The following is a 12,825-nucleotide window of genomic DNA, read 5'->3' as shown; positions in this document are numbered from 1 at the left end:
GGAGGATTTAAATATTTTTATTCTCGTCCTCATTCTTATTTTTATGTTCAGTTACTGTTGACTAACAGAAGTTAATTATTGCGACGTTTTTAGTAGTAGAATCTGGAGTATGAGTATTCCACAATAAGTATCGAAATAGTCCATTCCATATTTTTAATTGTATTATTGACGTTTAATGAAGTCTGTATTAAAACAGGAAATTGAAATTATTAAAGAATTTTAATATTAAGAAAATCAATATTGGAATAAAACAAGGTAAACGAAGCTGTGATATTAGAAATTTGATTACTATAGGATAAATTGATAAAATTGAGAAATTGATAGAAATATGAAATATTTGATGGGTATCAATATGAAACAATTTCATGTTACCAGCATATTTTAAAACTGAATATTAAAGGAAATTTTGGTAATTTTTGCAGATTATTAAAAAAGTTTAGCAAAGGAAAGAAATAATATTTTGAAAATGGAAGTAAAATTCTTTAGAATGGCTGCTACCACTAACAATAAACAACTTATTAATTAATTTTAATGTAGTTTTATTATTTACTTTCCTCAAAAGTCATACTATCTCACATTACTATCCGAATTTCTGTTAACACCAAGAATACGTTTCGCGATGAAACGTTGAATTTTTACGGTCCAGAGTAAATCTAAACATACGAAGAGCTTAGAATTTTTTGTTATATTAGTACATTATTAACAATAAGCAGTACTAACAAATGTAACTGTGAAATTAAATCGTAGGTCAAAGGGTTAAATGCTCGGTAGTTTTAATGTTAATACGTATGTTACCAACGTCACATATTTGTGATTACTATAATCCTGTATTTTACATAACGGAAATGAAATTAAACCTACAAATATTGTTATTTAAAATTAGAATCTGTGACATTATATTTAGGAACTCTATGATCCGTTTTAATTTTATTTTCTCAATGTTTGATTTAGAAGATTCGTTGTCAATGTGACTCATATTGACTTTTATATAAATATTATTTAGCAAATGTTTAGGTCGATTTTGATTGATTCAGATACACAAATATGTATTCTAATTGTCTACTTTCAAATGTCTAACATCTAAATGAACAAACATCAATTTCTCTAAAAGCAAACGAATAAACTATACAGCAAATATCCATAAATCTAGTGTTAACACGTTGACTGCAATAACGGTCACCGGCAGTTTCAAGATGACAAGAAAATAATTATAATTTGTAAGATAATTGATACCAAATAGAAATCTTCATAGCGTAAATAACTAGATAATAGTGTAACATAGGAATTGTGATACGAAATAATGAATAATTCTTCCCTTTCATTTTTGATAGGACAAGAATAAGCGATAGATAAAACGCTGTTGTTTTCCATGGCAGTCAACGTATTAATTTTTTGCAGACGAGAATATTTTGAGGGTTGAAAACGTTTCACAGGGGAAGTTAAATTGTAGACCGAAGTCTTTGCAGGAAAAAAAGAAAATTAATCACCGATCTCTTGTTATTTGAACAAATCAACTGTTCACAACTTCGTATTCTAAATATGAAAGCTTGACGTTGCCAAAGTGACGATATTCGTCCTCGAAGGGGTAACCCTTTGCCATATGGTTTCTTTCTGAACTGTAATCAGTCTAACTACTTGGTTATTCATAATTTATTGAAAATAAGGGAAAATTTCAGTCTTATTCTATATCAACATGTACTCTAAGGTATAATCATTAGTAACAGAGGAATAATATGTAATTGTCACTTAAACAAATTGAATAATATTTAAGTTTGTTAAATTCCAGTTGAAATCTTCACGATGAGTCTGACACGATATTGTAGGACGACTGATTAAACCCCTTCTCCTATAATATCGTATCAGACTCGCGACGAAAATTTCAAACTGAATTTGAGTGAAATCTAAGTGTTATTTATATTTTTTAAATCTAAACTAAATATGACTTTTCTATTACTAATCATGAACCTTCGAAGTAAACGTGGAAATAGAATAAGCATAAAAACAGTGCCTTTCCCTAATAAATTATTCACGATAAAGTAGTTGCACCAGTCATAGCTAAGAAATAAATCGTAGGGCAAAGGGTTAATATACCCGAATTGGCAAACAGCGCGTTGATCGACGAACAATAAATCAACCATGCCCAGCAAGTTGCGCCTCCAAACGGCCGCGATCGGAACCATAGCTCCGTTTGCCTGTGGCTCCCATTCACTGGCGGTCTGACGTCATTGGAGGCTGCCGAGGTCCCGGTAAACGCGCGGCGGAGGCAACCGTTAGCCGGTAGCGTCCGCAGAACCCGATCCTCCGGCAGAATCTGGCATCTGGTTGCGTCACGCGCCGATACAAGCGAACGGGCACACGGACGCGGCGTGCACGGCCTGTGAACGGGTTCCCCGTTTGCCTGCACCCAACACCGCACCGGCTCGGATCATCCGAGTCGAGTCCCCCGGTGTGTCTGGCAGTCCTTGACGCAGGCCTCGATCCCGGCGAAAGATGAGCAAACCCAAGATCCGTGAGAGATTCGACGTGCTTCCTCGAACCCGACCAACCAGTCCGATCGTTTCTCGAACGGTATTGCGCCTGCCGCGGAATCTTCCTCCGCCGATCGCGCGCGCGATCGATCGATCGATCGCCGAGCGCGTCTGCCATGTTCTGCTTCTTTTCGTCCTCTAGTCGACAGCCGCGGAACATCGAGGTTTTCACGCTGTCGAGGAAGCCGCGACCGAAGGTCATCTCCGGTGATCGCATCGACGATCGATCGGGTTTACTTGTACCCACGACCCCTTATCCTTGTCTAGGGATACGAAGAGTTGTCCCTCGTTACGTTTGATGTCCCGTTCAAGCGATTTGAATTTACAGTGGAACCCCCTTTATAGGGGATTCAAATATTTCGTGTCACAGGCTTTCATTTGTAGTTTGGTGTGAGATTCTTATTTTGGATAGTGGTCCAACTTGTATTAACACTGAAATTACCAGACGGGTCAAAATGACCAATTCCTGACTTCCTTATTTTGAAATTATTAAAAAGATAACAGGTGTTTCTCTGAGGAATTATTAAAGAAATTGATTTAGCAATACGCGAACTGGATTATAAAATAATTAAAGTCTCAATGGATGCACTCTTGAAGTTTCTATAGAGGAGTTTCAAAAAGTTATTTAACTGCTCGCTAGTTTAAGTGTTAAGATAGGGCCGTCTGTCTGTAGCAGTTTCTTGTTGGACATATTACTTTTGTAATCATTTCTCGATGATTTTTTAAATCGTGTCATAAGAGGTTCCATTGTAGGTCTAACGAAAAGTTCTGTCCGTTTTTTGATTAAAAGGATATAATACATTTATTAATATTTACTGTACGATAGAATTTTTATCGTTCCTACTAACCTCTTCTCAAAGTGATGATAATTTGTGGATTCCATTTCTGTAGAATCATTCATCTTTGGAAACTTAGGACGACATTATTGCACAGAATTATCAGGTAGATTTAATATTTGTTTGTCGAGAATGTTTTTAGCGAGATTTTTACGAATTGGTGACATTTTTAATGGTGTAGAGCCTGTCTGTAATTCACTTATGTGAATTAGATTCCAGGTAGTTCGATATTGTAGTGATATTAAGTAGATATTATAATTACAGTATATAATTAATAATTACATAGTATTAAAAATATTGCGCTTTTCTTTTACAGCATTTCTTAGTTTTATTTATTAATAACCTACAAATTAGCTATTTGTTCGATATAGTACGCGGCAACAGCGCGGCATATTCCGCTTCCATTGTCCTTGTATTACGGAAATTGCATTTTCTCGGCAGAAAAGATGTAATGATTCTCCTGAGCTCCTCTTTTGTTGTTTCACTGTACTCATATGCATAATGGTGATGATGCGACAAACTTAAGGTAACACTGATTCAACTGATGGGAAAACAGAATCTTGCAACAATATATATTAGTGTCGCGTCCATTTTAGTTAAGAAATACCTATACAAAGCGTAAACGAAATTGTCAATAACATGAATTGAAATATTCATTAAAATTGTAATTTTTTAGTTACAAAAGTGTAAACATCTCATTCGCAACGCGACATAGAAAAATTTCAGTTTTTCATATTTACTATTTTACACCTGAAAAAACTGATATAAACTTCGTTTATAATATATCTTCTGCTGTTTTTTAATTGCCTTATGTATTCATCTACAAATCCTTTTATTACATTGTCATAAAATTCACAGAAAATGAAATTGTAATAGCATTTATTATAATTTAAACTTTAGTTCTTAAGTATCGAGTCTCTTCTTTCACAATTATTGAAAAGGAACAGATGATTTTTAGAGAAATTGCTAAATAAATTGACTTAGACAAACCCAAGCTAGAATACATGCAAACTGATCATTTACTTTTCATCCATATACACTACCGGTTAAAAGTTTGGCTCCAATCCATCGGATAGAAGAAAAATATCCATGTTTTGTAGACAACTTTTATTGTAGAGCTTTTGTGTATGATAAAAAAACATGGTCATGCGTGTATTAGTCAAATATAAAAACGTATAATTTTTATTTTATTCCACATATTTATAAGATATACAATTTTTAATTTATGACGTTACATATCAAGTGGTCCCAAACTTTTGATCGGCAGTATATCATATTGTCAATAATTACAGTAGCTAAAAATGAAAATTCTCTACGCTACGCAACATTGATAAATAGTATCTAAGGAGTCCACGCTCTTTTCAGAATGATACCCAGAAAACCAAGTCGACTTTTCTTCTAACCGCTCGCTTCCTCTCGATTTATAATTAGAAATACCCGAGCGCAAAATAGATGGCGACTCAAGAACACGAAGATTGATCACGAAGAACGTTCATGTGTGCTTCTTACTTTAACGTTACTCGCGCGCCGGGTAACACAAGATTAGGAACAGATTTTATTTACTCGTCGTGTCGGCTACGTTTCCAGCTACACCGTGAACGCGCGTGACATCATTCCCCTTAGTTTTTGCTCGATACCGATTTCTGGGTTACCGGTCCCTTCACGGGTAAATATCTAACAACGGACAGTCTTGTCGGCATATTTTCAGGGAACGATTCCGCGAGCGCGATCTCTCGCCCGGATCGTAAAAAAACCGGGCGAGCTGCGCGCAACGATCGGCGATGGATAAAATTCTAACGGAGCCTCGGCAAGTTGATCGGGCAACCTTGACAGTCTCGGTAAACGTGGAAACATTGTTAAGGTTTCTCTCCCCGATACTTTCACTTTCCTTCCTCCTTTTTCGCGGCAAGTGCACACGGGGCCGTGTCGGCGAACGATCGCGATCGGCGACGGACACGTGCTTCGCTCGCTTCCACGCTTAGACGTCGGTCTAACGGTAAATCCGGCTGCCCCGGGATTTCGTTTCCGTCCACCTCGAAATCCAGCGGCGACCGTTATTGACCCTGTCTCCCTTTTCGCTGGTTCCCTCCGATCTACAGGGTGTTCCCCAGCGTGATTCACTCTGCTTGGTACTTACATGGATACAGTTTTTCTCTGTTGACCGTGAAATTTCTTTATATTTTTCTTTTATTTATTAAATGGTCCTGGTTTACAATCTGTCATTCTCATCTATCCACGCCTTAATGTTAATCATCTTTGTTATTTCTGTCTAATCCCTTTTTAAAATTCTAATTCCTTTAGTCATTTCATAAAGTTGTTTTATAAATTCGCCATGTTTTGAAACATTCAGACAATTCTAACAAACGTTAGCGAATGTAACTGCGATTGTATACACCCTTCTCACCGGTTTTTTTTATCAAAGGGGTATCCCCTAGCGTGATTCATTCATGCTTGGTACATGGACGGAGTAAACGCAGACGAAGGACAAACATATAATTCTTTTTTTTTCTCTAGTAGATAAATTATTCGCTTTCGATCATCCACCATTTATCTGATCCTATGAAAATTCGAAAGTTTAACATTCAAGATTAAATTTCCTATAACATATGATTTATATTTTTTTCTTTCATTAGTTTTAAACAATAACGTCTACATCTCAACGAGGAGTTTCGAATGTCCGTAGTGAAAAGACTTTCGAGTACAAAAGGTTAATTACTCAATTTACGCACAGTTTCTCTATATATCGGTCATACGAAGTGTCATCGACATTCCATCAGGAAATAATAAATATTTCTAGTGAAAAGACTTTCGAGTGCAAAGGGTTACGCTATGAACTGTCTCTAACCTGTCCCGTTCCCGGTATACGAAAGGCAACGACATATACAATTTTGTTGGCTTGTTTACTGTTCATTACCTTCTCCTGCATCACTCGATCAGTACCGCTACTGTACCCTTCCTCTCGCTGCATCCCTTAGCAGGGAGGGAGAGATGGTCCTCTTTATTTCTTAATTGCAGGTAAGATTTAATGGCGGCGTACTCTCTCGAATGCTGTTCTTTACACTACAATACGTGGCACATGATCGTCGTAAATACGCTCATTTTATTTGGCCCCTCTTGTGCAGTCAGTCTTTTAATATTACTGTATTTAGCCGCGCAATAAAGACGCGTCATTATTATTATTATTTGTTTCGGTGGCCGGTTACGTGGCCCGATTGATCCTTTCATGGGTTTTTAATCACGGGTTATGATCGTTATTACCGCTACGATTATTATTATTAAATGAGGAGGCGAACCGTTGAGCGGGTTTTCGGGTTATCTTGTTTGAAGGCCACTCGCGTCACGATAGGATTTAGCTCTTTGTCTTGTTAGCCGAATGATATTTTGACAGTGGACATAATTGAATAATTACGATCTAGAGGGATTCACGTTGTATGTGAGTCTGATGTCGCTTGCATTATTGTGGACGTTATGGTGGAGTTGAATGCGAAAGATGTTGGGTGTAAGTGTATTACTGTAATATCATTTCCTCTTTCGCAGTGAAGATGAATAGGAAGAACCATTTATTATTTGATATCCCAATCTTTACTTATACTGTTATTTAGTTATTTATATTATTGAATACTTTTATTTAGCAGCAATCAGTTTTCATACTGTAAATACTTTTAAGTGATTCGGTTAGTCATCAGTGACTATATCATTCAACGTTAATTATTATAGTTCCATATACAAAATATATATATATCGATAGTTTGTACAGTATGTCCAAAATATTATATACTTTGGAAAAATGAAATATACAAATCTTAGACAACTTGGAATCATTTACTGAACCATAATGAATCCCATTACATTTCAACACCAAACCCAAAAAAGCCAATAATCCTCAATAAAAATTAGATCAGGAAACGTACCATTCACAACATTTCACCACGAAACTCAGAGAGATGCTTTCGTCCAGCCCCATACGCAAGCACGATAATTCCCAGTCTCTCCTTTCGGTCCACACGCGATGCGGACACCTCCGTCCGACGAAACTTGTAACAACTATATTACGAGCGTTGTATCGTGACCAAAACGGTTGTCACGCATGTTCGGTTTTATTTTCATTCGCGCTCGGAATCGACGAACCCCGGCGCCATTAAAGCGTCAAAGGGTTTAATTATCGGCCGGGAAGCACTTTAAATATCCACATCCTTGGGCCCGGCCGCCACGGGCCCAGTTTCCCATGGAATTCTCCTTCTCTCTTTCTCCCTCCCTCTCTCTCTCTTTCTTTCTTTTTCTTTCTCTCTCCTCTCGACGGGTTTCCTTTGACGAGTCGAAATTCTAGTGTGTCCCGGGGATATCGTATTCATAAGGCGCGTATGTATTAATGGGACGCGCGGCGTGCGGTGCACGTGCAACGCATAAACCACTTCCTTGACAAGACCCAGTTTCGATGTCCTCTCGCGCACGTCGGTGCTTAATTATACCGGAGGAGCACTTGGACGGGCGCAGGAGCCGACGGACACGGACAGTTTTAACGTTTTTTTCTTTCTTCTAAATAATTTGTTAGGACGAAAGGTGATTTGGATTTTTATTATGGTACTTACTAGTTTATTTGCCGGATGGCTGTTAACGGATACAAGACTGGCAACGTAGTTCTGCGTTATTTTACATTTTTTTTGGTGAATACTGATAACATTAGATTTTTTTAAAGCATGTCAGTCAGTTAAGCTTGCGTCGTTTGAAAATCTAAGTATTCGTAACAGATTCGATAGTTGTCAGTTAAATTTGCGATTGTAAAGGTCAATATAGGATAATCATTGGTTAGAAAGAAATGAAATTTATATATTTATTACGCATAAATACTAATAGTAGAGAATTGTGTTTCAGTCTGACTGGAAACAATTAAATAGTATTCAGATTAGAATATTCATATGAATCTGACGCGATATTATAATTATACGGGAAGAGGGTAATTAGAGACTCAAGCTTTTCTGTCATGCAATTATTATTAAGGTCTTCAGATTTGTATGTTTCTTTGTCACTTTAGTGTAAAAAATTAATACTTTAACTGTTTTCTTTAACTGTCGTCGTATTGATCATCCCTTACATGTGACTTTTGCCAATTTTCCAATTAATTTTTTGATGCTATTTTCGAAAAAATTCTGTAGATTTCCATTAGAAATATTTATAAGAAACGACGTGGCTGATGGGATGATTTAATAAATAAATAATATACTAACAATATTACGCCTGACACATTAGTAGCATTGATAATAAGACCCAGTTTCGATGTCTTCTCGCGCACGTGGGTGCTTAATTATACCGGATGAGCACTTGCACAGCGCAGGATCCTACAGACAGCGGGGAGGAAGCAGGAGGGAACGGGCAGCTTTCTTTTCGTTTTCTTGCGATCCGTTTGTAATTGATGCCGGCGATTTTTGTGACGAGCCACATCTTATCTGAAACGTGATAGCGATTTATAAGCTTCGAGGCGATTGAAACTGAGACGGTGTGGATGCACGGCAATTGAAGTATTAGCTTCGGAGATGCGTTGTTTTGACGTGTTTCGGAAAGATTGAAGGCTTGATTAGATTTGTTTTAGTCAAAATTGAGACGTTCGGTTAGTAAAACTGAAGATGATGCTTAAGTTGATGGAGTTCGTAAAATTGTGTTAATAATTTAATGATATAGTGATTATGAGTAATTCAATAATGAAATAAAAGTTGAAGGAATCAACAAGATTGTATCTATAATTTAAGATTCTAATGATTGCAAGTAATTGAATGGTTCATGAAATAAAGAAATTAATGAAATTGTATCAATAATTTAATAATGTGATAATCGAATTACTAGAGTGTCAATTTATAATATATAAATATATAAATTATATAAAATTATATATACTTAATATGTAGAATATGTAAATTAAATTACTGCATTATTGGGGTATTAATTTATCTCTAAAACTTGAAACATTTGCAAAAGCGGAGTTAATCACCTTATTGGAGGTAAGCATTCCTGAATTAGAAGGCTAACCGCAAAGTTTCAAATCTCCGATTACAGTTAGCTCTGACTTCGCGAGACTAAAGTCTTTCGCACTAAAGTGTGCACAGACAACGAAATTGTAAAGTTTATTGTACGAAATTGTAGAAATGGGATCGAACGCTAATAAAATACACCGGTACAGGCATTCCTCGAATAGCATAGTACGAGGAGTCTCGAATTACACAGTGAAAAATTGTGACTATCCTCGGAATATCAACGTTTTATTTCAGCTGTTCTCAATCATCAATTATACAATCGACGTTGCAACCGTTTTTTTATTATCTGGATATTCCACTTTGGGCCCTTTATGAAAATGTGATACATAAAGTTTCATTATGATGCAAATAGCATTGCAAAAATAATCCTTTGGAAATTTTAAAACATCGAAAAACGCCTTTCAGCAATAGCAACGATCTTAGATTATAATCTTATAACAATAGATCACTCTTTGTTCTACTGAAAAAACTTCATTTTATAAAATTCAGTGCAACCGATTGTTTACTATTACTTAATCATAAATACAATTATTAAATTATTTAATTAAAAAATCTCAAAAATCTTTTAACAATACTTTTACTCAATTACCATACCAAATGTATCTTACAACTAACTTAAGATACTATAATTAGAATATTATTAAATGATCCGTAAATATCAACAATTAAACACAAGACTCGTTAAAGTTTTACAATCAACAAAAGAAAACTGCGAAGATCAATAAAAAACATGAAGATATACTACAAACAGTGATACCTCTTATTCCCCAGTTAACATACGAATAACCGAAACTATTATTTCTTACAATAATTTCCCGCGTAATTTCTGTTTACATAAATCAGTCGCAAAAAGGAATGCGAATATGCATAAACGTGGCCAGCAACTCCAGCGTTCCCTGATCACAATACAGACGTCACACGTCCCTGCTAAAGGCTGTAAAAGTGCCGAAAAACATGGCGGCGGCAATAAATCACTGGCAGGACCGATCTCGCTTAACCTGCAATTTCGGTGCGCTCTTAAGCGTCCATTACACCGTATCCGGGGACTGTCGATTTCAATATCTTTTCACGGCTGGCCGGTATGGTATTAAACACGGATAATGGATGCACTTCGCGACCAAGTGTTTACGACTTTTATTAACGCCCGCGAGGGCTCGGCCGCGCACCGTGAAAAATTCAGCGGCGAGGGCCGTGTTCCTCGGTTTCTCGCTGCGTACCAATGCGACCGGAGCTTCTTCCACATCTTCTGGCTTGCCGGTTCAAATTTTCAAAACCCGTCGGCGAGTGCTATTTCATTTTCATTAATAAGTACTCGAATGGATTTGGCTTAAAATAGTTGTGTGCGGACTTTCTACTCGGTCGTTTGTATTAGGTTGGCCAGAAAGTATCGTTTTATTTTTCTATGTGGGATTTATGTTTTAATGTGCTAATAAATATTGTAAATAATCGAAAACAACAGAATAAAATACGCGCATAAAATAATTAAATGTAGATTCATTTAACGCAGTGAAATTTCCGTTTGAACTTCGATTAAAGGTTCGATCACATCTTTTGGTGAATTTAATGTTTCTAAGTAGAGGAACACAGAGATTTTTTTATTTTTGTATTTCGTCTGGAATGTTTATATGTATTTTCCTTTTGCGATATAGTTTTCATCATTTTGGTATGAATTTTAGTTTCACATGTGGATAGTTTTATTTGTATAGGTGAATATAGCAGGGAGATTTTTTATTGAAAAAAATGTAAGAGATTATTGAGTAAAATAATTTCGTTGGTACTATAAATTGATACCTTGTTTTTTCTTGGCTTTTTTATACGAAGAAATGTAAATCATTATGAATTGCATTTCAGTCACTCATGAAAATTAAACGAAATATAAATTAATTGGTTAAATGATGTAATTCTTATATCATCCGTAGCAGAGCAATGGTTTCGTCTTATCTGCAACGTGTTCTTCTTTTTATTTACGTTGACGACTAATAACATTTAAATTTTTATAGTCCAGCCGCTGATGAAATGATATTTTTATCGTTTAATTTAATATGAAGTATAAAAACCCGAAAGGATAATAAACGATTGATAAAAGTTTAAATATGGATCTTAAATTAAGCAAGACTGATGAGAGATACAAATCGTCCCGCCCATCTTTTTTTTAGAGCATCTACATTCAATATGCAAACAATTTTATTCCTTATGCGTACATAAAATTAATGATCCCCATTATCAATTACGACAGTGGAAATTTGTTCAATGTTAAGTAGTATCAAACGTATAGAACAATTTGCCATTACATATACTAAATAATTTACGCTCAAATTTCAAATTAAATAAGAGTAATTAGAGATACGAATCGTTTCGTTAAATGTTTTAATATCTTCTACTATTCTACTACCATATTCAATAAGAATCTTAAATTCCAAAAATCCTTGTACAGAAATAAAATAATTCACGAACCCCATTTGTCTTTGAAATTCGTTAAATTTTTATTAATGCCTATTACAGCGAGATTTTCTATTGCACGTTTCAAATAATTTACGCTCAAATTCCAAATTAATTATGTAATTCCAAATGAAATAACGATGGCCAGAGATAAGACTTGTTTCGTTACATTTTTTAACAGGGTCTATCATTAAATCATATTCAATAATAGCATTCAATTACAAAGATCCATGTACAGGAATGAAATAATTAATAATCTCAATTTATCAATCGTAACGATGGAAATTCGTTAAATTCTAATTAATGCCGATTATAGCGAGATTTTCTATTGCACGTTTTAAATAACTTACGCCCGGATCTGCATTCAATGGCGTGGAACCCGAAAGCTACGCTAGCTTTTTACACGACTGTTTTCTATCCTTTGTTCACCGTTAATTACACGTCATCGGGCGCGGTAGCGAAACTAGATCGACACCGCACCAGGTAAAATGCCCGGCCTCGTGAATAATTAATCCCGATCGGCGGCAAACCTGACGCTCGTGTCGTAAATTGCGACCGTTGCGACACGGTGGGAAATTTCTGGTCGCGGTTATTATCTGAAAATCGATGGCTGTTGCGTGTTGGGTCTTGTCATCTCGACGTCGTGTTTGAACGGCTCCGCGGCGTACTCGGGAGCCTTGTAATTAAAAAGTTTGCAATTGAACCAGAAGATGATTACGTATCGTGTGATCATCTCGTTCCATTGAATGCAACGTATGCCCATTAGTTCATGATTAGAAGTTTTAAATTCCAATTTGTTAAGAGTCTTTGCGCGTTCTTTATTACGAGTGTTCGCGTAATTATTAAATCATTATTATGATAATTATAATAATATTAATAATGTTATGTATATAATACAATAACTTTCTTTTTTTGTAATAATAATAATGATAATAATATAATTTTATAATTTTATAAAAATTTGTCACATAAAATTGTTACATAATTATATAATAA

The sequence above is a fragment of the Nomia melanderi genome, chromosome 12 (genome assembly GCF_051020985.1).
Source record: "Nomia melanderi isolate GNS246 chromosome 12, iyNomMela1, whole genome shotgun sequence".
Taxonomy (NCBI): Eukaryota; Metazoa; Arthropoda; class Insecta; order Hymenoptera; family Halictidae; genus Nomia; species Nomia melanderi.
The sequence above is the reverse complement of the archived record's forward strand: the minus strand, read 5'-3'. Positions refer to the sequence as shown.